Consider the following 12,687-nt stretch of genomic DNA (forward strand, 5'->3'; position numbering starts at 1 on the left):
AATACCCGGATGTGTTCTTAATATCGAGGATGCATCGAGTGCGGACTTGCGCGCTGAAATTGCGTTACACCCCAGAAGTAAATGCGGCAAAACAATGACATAGGTCAGGTGACCAACAGGAAGATCGCACACATCTCAATTCTCACAAGTGCGTTCTGTGTTCTCGCGACCTTTTTCTTCTTCCGAGGTCGCCTGGCAAGACCGATCTCCACGAGAACGCAAGTTTTTTTGCGTTTTGGAATTGAGAAACAGCCTTTATCTTTACAAAGTGGCTTCGCCATCTACTGGTCTGACATGCCTAATACAGTGCTTTTAGTTGTTTTCGCAGATACATGCAGACAATGTTGCCATCTCTATGCAAAACTTTTAAATATTTTCAAAGTTTGAATTATCTTCTTGTTAATGTATCTTTATATTTAGTAACATTTTGGTGCTTCTAGTTCTGTAATTCTCCACAGATTTGTACGTGGTCCATATATTGATATCAATTAAATAAAAACAAAACAGCAGTATGCATATGTATAACGCATAGTTGGTTAGGTGTAAAAGTCAGGTTATTTTAAATATTTATTATAAACTTTTAGAAGGATCTATTGACAGAAATACAATATAATATACATAATTATATTATCAGTGGTGTATAAAGGCCTTACATGATGAAATGTATTGTTTTTATTACCTTAGAATGAGCCATTTTTATACACCACAAAAAAACAATAAAACCATTACAGAAAATTCTAATGGTTTCCATTGCAATACCAATAGGAACCATTAGCTTGTACCATTAAAACCACTACACTGTAGTGTGTTTTGGGCCATATTACATTAGAACCAATACATAGAACCAATACATACGATTAAAGACCAACAAAGACCAATACACTGTAGTGTGTTTTGGGCCATATTCCATTAGAACAAATAAAATTCCCAGTAAAACCAATAAAACCAATAGAATTTCTGTGATGGTGTCTATTGTTTTTTTAGCAGGGGGTCACCTTACATGGAAGTCGCCATCATGTTTCTACAGTAGCCCTGAAAACAGACAAATTGCTCTACGGAGCGCGTTTCGTCCCTACGTTGTGTCAGACAACGACATGTTTGTCATGTGGCGTCTACCATATATGTGTTTTAAAATTAAGGGGTTAGCTGTTGGTTGCAATATCACAACCTCACCACTAGATTTCACTAAAATTTACACACATCACCTTTAAGTAGAGGCATAAAGTGTAAAAAGTTCTGGTACTGTAATCTGTACAGTAATGAAAACTGTATGCTATTGTTTTGAGGCGTAGTCTGTAGTTTCTTTCTATTTGCATTTACATTTAGCAGACTTGCTAAATGCCTATATTTTGTCTATAGATATTAACAAAACTTTTAACTTGAAAAGTTTCAAGCTCATTCCCTCCTATTTTCATATTTTGGTTCTCTTCTGTAATTCACTTCAGGAGTCCTCCTGTCTTGAGGTGATGGTGACAGGTGGCATGTTCCAGCGGCTGCCTTGACGTCTGTCCAGCCTTGGGCGGCCTTTAGCTTTGCCTCAGTGACTGAGGACAGCAGAGGGGTGATCTGGCTGACTGCTGACCTTCTCCGGCGCTGTCAGCTGAAAATTTAAGCAGCCACATTATATCAGAAAACAAGTCCATCAGCTGTCCTGTTAACATGTCAAAACAAACAAACACGACAGAAATCCAAAGGCAAACACAATCTGCCTTTAACGAACTGCCTTGGCAAACAGCTGAGCTTTTGAAATCTGTCATCTAATATTTTCATTTCTTCAACATTCGGTCTATAGTCAACCTGTACATATCGTATCTGCTATAAAAGTCTGCCATAATCTATTATGTGTAACCGAACTATTTTTTTTTGTGCATGTACGTGGGCCCAAGCATTCCCAGACCTCTGTAAGGTTGTTCTTATCTCAAAATAGAGTTTTCCCTATAGGACAGCCCAAATGAAACAACAGAAATAGGCGCTGCCAGCCACCCACGTTTAGCCCTGTCAGCCACCTAAACTTAATTCTGCCAACCAGCCAAACTTAGTCTTCTTACAAGTAGTTTTCAGAACAATATATGACATGCCAAAAGGTTTTATCCGCTGTCAGTACTGGAGGAATGAGTCATCAGCCAGTCTGGTTTAATGTGGAAACTATATTGAAACAATGTTTTTTATTTTCAAGTCACCCAAAAGCAATCTGATGAATGTCCTAGAAAATGTCACCTGTTAAGGGTGTTTGCTGATCCAAACGTCTCGCTGTGACATATTTACAAGGTTGTGATGAAAGTGAGACTGAAAGCAATGGTGAAATTGAGTCTTTTGTCTCTATAGCTGATTTTTAATTACCAGTCTTTCAGTCTTGTGGCCAGCATCAGTTTAACGCTTTGAGGAATTGCATGCCCTCAATCAGCCTCCTCTTCTGCAGGGACCCGAGTTAAGCATTCTCAGTCATATGTAATTGACTTTTCATGTTTGAGAGCCAGTACAGTTTATGACTATTAAACAAAACATCAAGCGAGCTGTCTTTTACCAACTAATAATGAGGGACGTCACATTGTTAAATGATAATGAATTGCTTACTCTGGGACGTCTAATTACCGATTGTTGGTGGTATTAGCTTATTAACAGCGCGGTTTGACAGCTTTGAATGCATGTCATTCGCTATGGAGTGGTCTCTTTATGAACAGGGTTCCCTTCTGTATTGGTATAGGTAAAATAATTGAGTTTAATGTGACTGTCAGACTCCTCTCTTCACTACTAATGATGTGTTTAATGCTTGACATGTGACATTAAGGAACCTCGGCTGGCTGTGTAGCATATACGGTCTATTTATAGGGCAGGTGCTAAAACCATTAGGGCAATTCCCCATGCTGGGACAGGTAATGTAACTGTGCGTTCACCCCAGATGCGGAAGAGGCGGCAAAAACACACTATTTGCGAGTAGTTGGACGCTTGAACATTTTGGGCCCTATTTTAACGATTTAAGCGCATTGTCTAAAACGGTTGTTCATATTCTCCTAATGATTAATGGGTGTGTTTTGGGCGTAACGTGCAATAAACCAATGAGAGTCTCAGCTCTTTAAAAGCCAGTTGTCTAATCCCTATTTAGATGACAAACTTTGTAAACTGAAAAACTAAGCGGAGGAAGAAGACCACCAGTTTAAGAATAATGTAAAAAAATTGTTGTTTTCATTTTAATTTTTTTTTTTTTTAAATTAAAACCATTAAAAGCCATTTACTTTTAGTCATAGAAGTGCAAATAGCAGGCTTTTAATTGCTGTAAATGTATTTATATCCTAAATAATCATTGTAATCTCATAAAATAATTTGCAAATATGCAAGAAAAGGTTTGTACTCTAAAAATAAAAACAAGAGATAAAGAATTTACAAACGTGCGTAGAGCCGAAGCGTTTCAGCACTCGAACAGTGCCATGGGATTTTAAAAGCGTTTTTGTGCTGCTGCGCATTCATGCAACCCGCGTTGTCGTCCCGTTTATAGGCGCATATTTCTAACGTGCTCACTAAATAACAAAAACAGTTGGTCAACGGCGTAGCCAACAATGGACCTCATTTTCAGACCAGAACGCCCATGGGCGCAAAATTGGGCGCAAATGCATTTGCTATTTATACAACGTGGCGCTAAACGTGAAAATGGTAATTGTGCCGAGTTGAAACTAGCAAAAGATGCTTGCGTCGCGCATTGCGCTGCATTGCGCCGGGTGTATGTTAGAGCCCTTTGAGTTTACTCGCTTCATCCGTGTGTGAAGGTAGCACGTGAAATTCTAGTCATTTGAGACATTCACAAGTAAATTTGCATCATGGGAGGGGCTTATATAGCTCAAATTAAGTAAACGTACCAGATTGTTTCGACCTCCTCACTCACTTTCTTCCAAACAAGATCTTTTTAATTCCTGTAAAAGTATGCAGATTGCCTCGTGTAGCGATGATGATTGTCCTCCATTGTTGTTTTGTTTTTCTGCCTTCGCTCGCTTCCTGTAATCACGTCACTGCTAGAGCAAGCTACTGATTGGTTAACATGGCACGAAAATCCGATAAAGTTCAGATGTTTCTACTCGGATCACGCGGCAATGCTCAATTCACGCGTCATTGCATTGACTTAACATGTAAATGACACGTGTTTGCCGCCTCTTCCGCGTCTGGTGTGAACGCACCATAATATCATACCCTCACCTAAAGGATTATTAGGAACACCTGTTCAATTTCTCATTAATGCAATGGTGTAATGGTGTGGGGGATGTTTTCTTGGCACACTTTAGGCCTCTTTGTGCCAATGGGGCATTGTTTAAATGCCACGGCCTACCTGAGCATTGTTTCTGACCATGTCCATCCCTTTATGACCACCATGTACCCATCCTCTGATGGCTACTTCCTGCAAGATAATGTACCATGTCACAAAGCTCAAATAATTTCAAACTGGTTTCTTGAACATGACAATGTGTTCACTGTACTAAAATGGCCCCCAGAGTCACCAGATCTCAACCCAATAGAGCATCTTTGGGATGTGGTGGAATGGGAGCTTCATGCCCTGGATGTGCATCCCACAAATCTCCGTCAGCTGCAAGATGCTATCCTATCAATATGGACCAACATTTCTAAAGAATGCTTTCAGCACCTTGTTGAATCAATGCCACGTAGAATTAAGGCAGTTCTGAAGGTGAAAAGGGGTCAAACACAGTATTAGTATGGTGTTCCTAATAATCCTTTAGGTGAGTGTACAGTTGAATGTTGTGGGGAATTATTGTTTTAAGTTTAACAGCATGTTTTTTTGGCCACGTAAAACAACAAATCTGTATTTTTCCACTTATTTCTATTACACGTTATTTGTATGCTGAAATAAAATTAGGAATCCCTGAGTTAGAGGAACATTGTATCTGATAGCCAGCATTCATAATGCGTATTGTTACATAAATGATGACACCATTTTTAAATGAAAGCAAATGCCTGGATTGATGCATTTTGAATATATGAAACTCTGTTTTATGCCTCAGTATTAGACAAACACTTGACCTCTATTTTAATTGTAAAAAACACTAGTTCTGGCTCATAAAATATGATGTGACAGTATGTGCCTCTTTAGTTTCAATGGGCATAATGGAATCAGAATGTCCTTGTCTTAAGCACATAATCACAATTGTGGACCATTATGGGGCGGTTTCCCGGACAGGGTTTAGATTAACCCAGGACTTAGTTATTTTAGGACATTTAAGTAGTTTTTATAAACAAACCTTACAAAAAACAACACTGGCATGCATCTTGAGACAAAACAATGGCACTGATATATGTTAAGATTTGTCCAAACCAACATGATCTCAAAGAAAGTCGTGTTATAGTCACAAACATTTTGATTAATTTCTTCATGTATATTGCACGAAATTCGTGCCTTGAGCACGAATGTCTTTTCGTGTCACTCGCACAAATTTCTATAAATATTTTTTGTGTCCGTGGCACGACTTTCTTCTTTGTGTCATTTTATGTATTGTTTTCTCTTATTTTTAAATCATTGTCGCTTGGGGTTAGGTTTGGGGTTTGGGTTAGGATGTAATTTTATTTATTTTTTTCTACATGTTTTTCTTCCGCTTTTAAAACTATTCTCGCCTGGAGTTGGGGTTTAGGTTAGGATGTCTAAAAATGTAACAGAAAGTGATTTTAACCCCAACCCCAAGCAACAATGGTAAGAAAATAGGAAAAAACAACGAGAAAACAATACATAAAATAAAACGAAAAAGAAAGTCGTGCCACGGGCACAAGAAAGTATTTATAGAAATTCATGCCAGTGACACGACAAAGACATTTGTGCTCAAGGCACGAAAAAAAGCTGCATTTTGTGCCATGGACCAACATGGCAACCAAATTTTTGGTGACTATAACACGACTTTTCGTGAGATCCGTCTGGTCAAAACAAGGTGTTTTCAAATTAAGGCAGCTCAAACATGCATTTTAGTCTGCGACTAGTAAGCCCTTTCCGGTGAACCTCCCCAATATGTCTAATTCATAAATCCATAGCCATTAATCTCCTAGAATATCATATACCAGATTTCCCATCAGGTCCAGCAAAGATGGTTGCAGAAATCTGGAGTGCTTGGATCATGTGGATGAGGACGCAGGTTTCGACAGGTTGAAAATCTGGTAATTATGTGAGAGGTGTAAACAGTATGAAGCAGGATTGATATATCTAATGTACTTTGAAGTGTCCTGCATTCCTCGGACCGGGTCTGTGGCTGGGGACTTCAGCCGGAGAGCTCCGTAAAGAGCCAGACCATCTTTCACGGTTGGAAAGTGGGTGCTCGACTGCATCTGCCATCTGCTTGGATCTTCAGGGTTTGAACGTTGCATTGTAACCTGACGTGAGCTGTCTCCCGTTTTCTCCTACCACAACATATGCTGCCATCCACTGCTGGAACTTCAGTGGGCTCCTCAGATCGTGGAAAGCGGGCATCCTGGTCACTGAAGGCACAAGTGAATGTCAGGGTTACTGATAAATTCATACGGTAAGACAGTTCCATATTTGGCCCAGTGAAGAAATCTGGGCCCGTATTTACAATTCATTTGATCTTACCACTAAGAGTTGTCCTAAATAGCAGTAAAAGTTAATAGTTTAGGGTTTCCTCCTAAAACCTATTCACAATGCTGCTGAGAGTATTTTTTCATAATGAATGGATAGAAAATTAAGCTATTTTATATGTATAAAATTAACCACGTTACTATGGATGATGTCATAAATATTACTAGCAATGGCCACAGGGATTATTGATTATTCATTTGATATCAACTAAACTGTGCAGTGGGCACCATTATCAGCATGACCCACTGAATAACCAATACAAATCTATTTTTGAACTCAGATTTACAAGTTATTTCAACTTACTATTATTTATCATGACAAGAGATGAGTTGCTACAACTTATAAAATGAAGTTAACATATTTCAACTATATTTTATATAGTTTAGCTCCCTGATCTCTGCTTCATTCCAGTTTGCAGACATTTCTCATTGGGAATGTTAATGTGGATTTAAAACCTCCATTTTAAAGAGCTGAACAATATATCTTGTTGCGATGACGCACGTGCATTTTTGTTTATTGTAAGCTATGAGGGGATGATGCACTATTTTGTTATGCTGCTGAATGATCTCAGCTTCCCTCTCACCCTGATATCTGCTTCAGTCCAGTTTGCCGACATTTCTTGTTGTGAATGTTAATCTGCATGTAAATCCCTCATTTAAACTCTTTCCCCAGCAGCATTTTTAAAGTTAAACAGCGCCAGCATTTTTCAGGAAATGTTCTTTTTAAAATATATAAACATACAATATATCAAATGAAAGAACAGACTCTCTGCTTTCAAACAAAAAATCAGTTTCATCCTGCTTCATTAGTTCCCTTTTTATCACCTCTCAAATATGGGTCGGTTTCTTCAAAAACATCAAATTTTGAGCAAAAACCTGAGATAATTCCATTTTTGTAAAGGACTTTTGATAGAGATCAGATGCAGAGAGATCATCAAAACTTACACGCACATACAGCTGTTTGCCCTAGGACAATACTTTCGGGTTTTATAAGTTGCGGAAAAGCGCCACCTGGTGGATAATAGCAGAAAGCCAGAAAAAAATCATCATTGGCAGGGAAGCGTTTTCTCTTAATTGACGAGTTAACTCGTCAATGGCGGGGAAAGAGTTAAAGAGCTTAACCATAGCTACATGTTGCAATGACACGCGCATCCTCACTACAACACGGCATTGTTTCTGCCTCTTGTTCACACTCAATGCTTTCCATGAATGTTACAGCAATGTTACTAGGTCTTCTTTCCGGGAGTGATCCCAGAACATTTACGGGACGTGTTTGTGTTTACACAGAAGCCTGTCTGCCAATTTTACTGATATTTTTGCGGACCAAATTGCTGTGTGAATGAGATCTTTTTTTACGAGTTGGTTGATTGTGATACTACAGTATTTGTGGATTCCATCTAAAGTCAATTTTTTTCTACATAAAACCATCTTATATAATGTAAAGAACATACTGTGAAAATATGAAGAGCTCAGATGCAAAAGCTGCTAAATGTCAAAAATAAGTTAATGAACTGAATGCTCTTGGCACGTATTATACCGTAATTCCTCAAATAAAGACCGGGGCCTTTATTTACCTACACTGCCGAAGGTAACAGGCTTTTATTTGAAGCAGGCTTTTATTAGAGACAGGCCTTTATTTCAAATTTCATTTGTTTGATAAATAATTGTTTTAAATTAGCCGTTAAATTAAAAGCAATAGCGTTCTAGTGGATAGAGATCATTCATTTTTAACCGTAATTTTTTTTCAAGGTTGTTGAAAAGTCCGTCACTAGCATTAAAGGGGACAGAGAATGAAAAACCATTTTACCTTGTCTTTGTTGAATAACGGTAGTCTACCCACATTCACAAACATACAAAAAGTGCTAAACATCTTAGTCTCATAGAAATTCCTCTTTTAGAAATGTCAGCCAGAAAACAGCCCAATCTGAAAAACTGATGCTTATGACATCACAGGCATCTAACTGCCCTACCACTTTAAAATAATTGGCTACATTTTGTGCGTGGCAGTAAAGTCAGCCAATCAGTAATGAGATTGCAAGTTAAGCCAGTAGGGGGAGCCAAATAGGTGCAAAACCACTTGTTTAAAATCCCCCACCCTAATAGAGCTATCTGAGAGAGGTTTTTAGGAAGCTTCTAAGGCATTACAGACCCAAACAAAAAATTTTTTGTCTACATGTCACATCACAGAACAAGGATAAATACTCCGTTCAATCATTCTATGTCACTTTTAAATGAGACCCATCCAATCTAGCTACTGCCATCTATTGGCAGCTGTGCATTATGATGAACTTGAATGCATTTAGGAGATAACATTGCGCTCACATTATCCAAATCATGCTCCAGCGCGATCGTCCCCCCTCCCTACTCCATGCACGCACTCACACTGTACTTTATCAATCTGAGCTCGGGCACGCTTTTGTCATTAGAATGCATTTGTTTTGAGCAAAGCAGGAGGTAAAGCACTCTCTTAACACTGGAACCCATCGTAATGTTAAGTCTGTGTTTTTTTATTCAGAGTCGTATGAAGCCCTCTCACATGCCTATGTTGCTTAGTTGATCTGTCGCGTGTGCACCGTAGATATTCACTAGCCCTGCTTTGCGCATTAAAAGGTTTTAACGAAGGCAGATGAAGGTGAGTGCTCGCGCAGTTGACGTCTCCTTTTGATTGCGCCTACACTGCACCTAAAAAGCTTTGAAGTATAAACTGAAGCTTTGTTTATACTCGCGCTTTGGTCTGCAACGCAAGCCTTAGCGGATCGCGCGCGCGTATCACCAAACGGACAAGGCATTTACAGTGCATTCACACATGGCGTAAGTAAGCTAAGTAAGCTCTCACTCATTTCCCCCGGCACTCATCTTTCCCTGGCCTTAATTTGAGACCAGCCTTTATTTGTCCGCGATGATCACGCCCCCGGCCACTATCAGAGACCTGGCGTTTATTTGAATACCGGCTTTTATTTGAAGAATTACGGTATGTTCATCAAGTACTTTTTTTTATCAAAGCCCTTGATTCTTTATTTTCACCTTTTCAGTTGTGATTTTAATAATTTGCAATGTTTCTAGTTGCAGATATTCTAAAACTGTTTACTATGTCTTGCCAATGAAATGACATTTGTGAAAAAAATGCATTTCAATTACTGACTAATAACCTTTTCATGGCCATTAAATTGAGATTACTGAACCTAAACATAAGAGCATGATAAAAATGCTCATTTGCTTTTGTCATATGCAGTGAATTTCTTGCATTTTTTTTTATAAAAATATTTTACCACATTCATACGAATTTGTCATAGAACTTCATTTTTCCCATGAGATCGGGTTTCATACATTTTGCATAATAAGATAGAAACTTGAATTTATCCTTAAAATTCTTTCATCAGGTAGTTCTTCATTCAACTCTTTTCTATTCTATCACTTTTAAAGGTTCCACTAGTGGGACAAAACCTTATAACCTTGTTCGATGGTGCTGCTGTCTCCAGTGATGCATATTTTTTTTAAGATGTGAAATTGAACAGAGCTCCGTGTTAATTCACTCACCAACTGCCATTACCCATCATGACTCTGTGACAAATTTAGACATATCACACTCCTGTGGCCTAAATTAGATCAAAATCGATGGGCCATGAAAAACATTTTGTCCCTGAGGCAAGAAAACTTTATAAAATTAAATGCGACACAATTACAACCAAGAAAATGTCAAAAAGTCAGGTTAATTACACCGGTATGGATTTATGACATACAAATATGCACACATCATGTGAATAGTAAATTTTGACGCAGTGTTAAACAGGTCTTAGGGCACGCACTGATATGATTATTGTGGTACACTTGCAGATTTCATGTATGTCAGGGCATTTAATATGTGGGGGTGGATTGGAGGGGCTTCTCTGTTTCTCCTTCACTCACGAGAAGCTCCCTGAATGCTGATTTAAAGCTACGCTCTCTCATCTGTGAACTGTGAGCTAAAAATCATTCATAATTCAATATCTTTCCACCTCTCATTTCCTCATATAGTCTGACAGGGAGAGGCAGAGCACCAAAGCCCTTCTACCCCTCCAGAAGTGCATTCTTCACGCCCCCTCAGGATGGGGTGGGAGCAGGGGACCGTCTCTATTCCAGGTTGTACCTGCTGAATCATTCATGAAAAGAAAGGGAACATACTGTCTGTCTCCCCCAAGAAGTCTGTCTCCTCTCAATGTTTTTTCAAGAAAAACAGATTTGAGCCATCTTAGTTTCAAGTGTAGACTGAAAGCGTGTTGTAGAGAAACCAGTGTGGTGGTAAGATCTTGGTCAGTGTTTTTCACAAAGTTTTTCCTCTCACACACTCGAATGTAATGTTTGGTCATTCTTTTGCTCTGTGAATATTCCAGATTGTTACATTTAACAACATAATCTGCCAAAAGAATCTCTACTCATTCTTTTGCTCAGTGTACAGGCTACTTTGCAAAAGTCTTAGGCCACCATGCCACAATTAGATTTGTTGTTTTTGTAATGTTATGGTGATCATATATAATTGTTTCTCAGTCTCTTTAATATAATACATCCAGAAAATACAGGAAATGTGTATATAGTATTAAAAACTGTATAAAAATGTAAGTTTTTAGGGTAAACTCCCCTTCCACGTGAGCAATAGCAGGAGCTGCAGGATCTCTTAAAATTTTTAATTGTAAAGAAATCAGTCTTTTTACTTCATTCTGCTAAAAAATGCTCAAGATGTGTTTGGTGCCAAAAGAGGTCACACTAAACATTGACGATGCCACATTTACGTAGTCCTGGAAAATTATATTTTTTGGTGTATTTCTGTTTGTATCTTAATAAAAATAGATTGAAATATAAATATGGATGGACATTAAAACTTCTAAAACAAGTCTGGTGGTGGTGGCATAAGAGTTTTGCACAGTACTGTATATGATAACTATAATGTCCAACTGAGAATAAGACCAATTTTATACAGAAAATATCAATATAGCCACATTCATGCACCACCAAACTGTTAACAAACTGTAGTGCAGGGGTCTCAAACTCAAACTGGCTTGGGGCCATTTCTACATCGGGGGGCCGCAGAGCTATTTTAACGTTCAAAAAAAGACAATATTTCTGTAAATGTCATGTTTAATTTCTATTAATTAATGTATAATAATATATAAGCAGTGGTTTTATCTTTTTAATATATTATAAAAGTAGCCTAAGTAAATCTTTTCTTAACCTTGTCTTAAATAACTCAGACCTATTAAATCCTTGCACTAAACTAACAAATTTAATTTCTGTAGACATTTATAAACTATCATAAAAAATTACCACCAGTAAGTGTTTCTGTTTTATTGATTTATTTTGGATTGTTTTCAGTCATAGTATTGACTTCATTATGTTCTTTGTTATTTTTCTTTGTTTTAATCAATTTTCTATTTTATGTGGGAAAATATTAATAAGTGAAAGTGGTGAACTAACCCCACCGCTGCTCGATCTTCTCTGAGAAACAGTATCCACCCGGAAGTAACAAATCTTCTCTGGACAAACGCTACAAAGTCCCGACCAGATTAACTGATCGCATGGTGACAATGGAACAGTATGATTGATGCGAGGTTCAGTTGAGGAATTAAAATTCGATCACGGATTCCGTTATCCTCGACATCACAAAGCGTGCGGTTCATGGCTGCGTAGCAACGGGTTACGCGACCCACGACACGGAGCGCTCCCGAGCACTTTGGAAAGTAATGCTTTGCCTCGTTTTAACGCGTTGTTAGACGCGACATGTGAACGAACACTTGAACTTTTAAATCAAAAATCAAATGAATATAAAACAAAGTGAATAAAAATCTTTCTGTGGGCCAGATTATGTTATATTTTTAAAAGATGACGCGAGCCGCAGAGAGGGGGAGGACGGGCCGTAAATGGTCCGCGGGCCGGGAGTATGAGACCACTGCTGTAGTGTAAGTGGAAGAGTTGGAAGATGCCTTAATAATGAAATGACTTAGTAAGATTTATATTTATGCATTTGACAGACACTTTTATCCAAAGCAACTTACAGTGCATTACAAGGTATACAATTTCTGCCAAGTGTGTTCGTTTGGCCTGTACCCACAGTGTTTTGCGCTGGAAACACAATGCTCT

The sequence above is a fragment of the Misgurnus anguillicaudatus genome, chromosome 20, assembly GCF_027580225.2.
Source record: "Misgurnus anguillicaudatus chromosome 20, ASM2758022v2, whole genome shotgun sequence".
In the NCBI taxonomy this organism is placed as follows: Eukaryota; Metazoa; Chordata; class Actinopteri; order Cypriniformes; family Cobitidae; genus Misgurnus; species Misgurnus anguillicaudatus.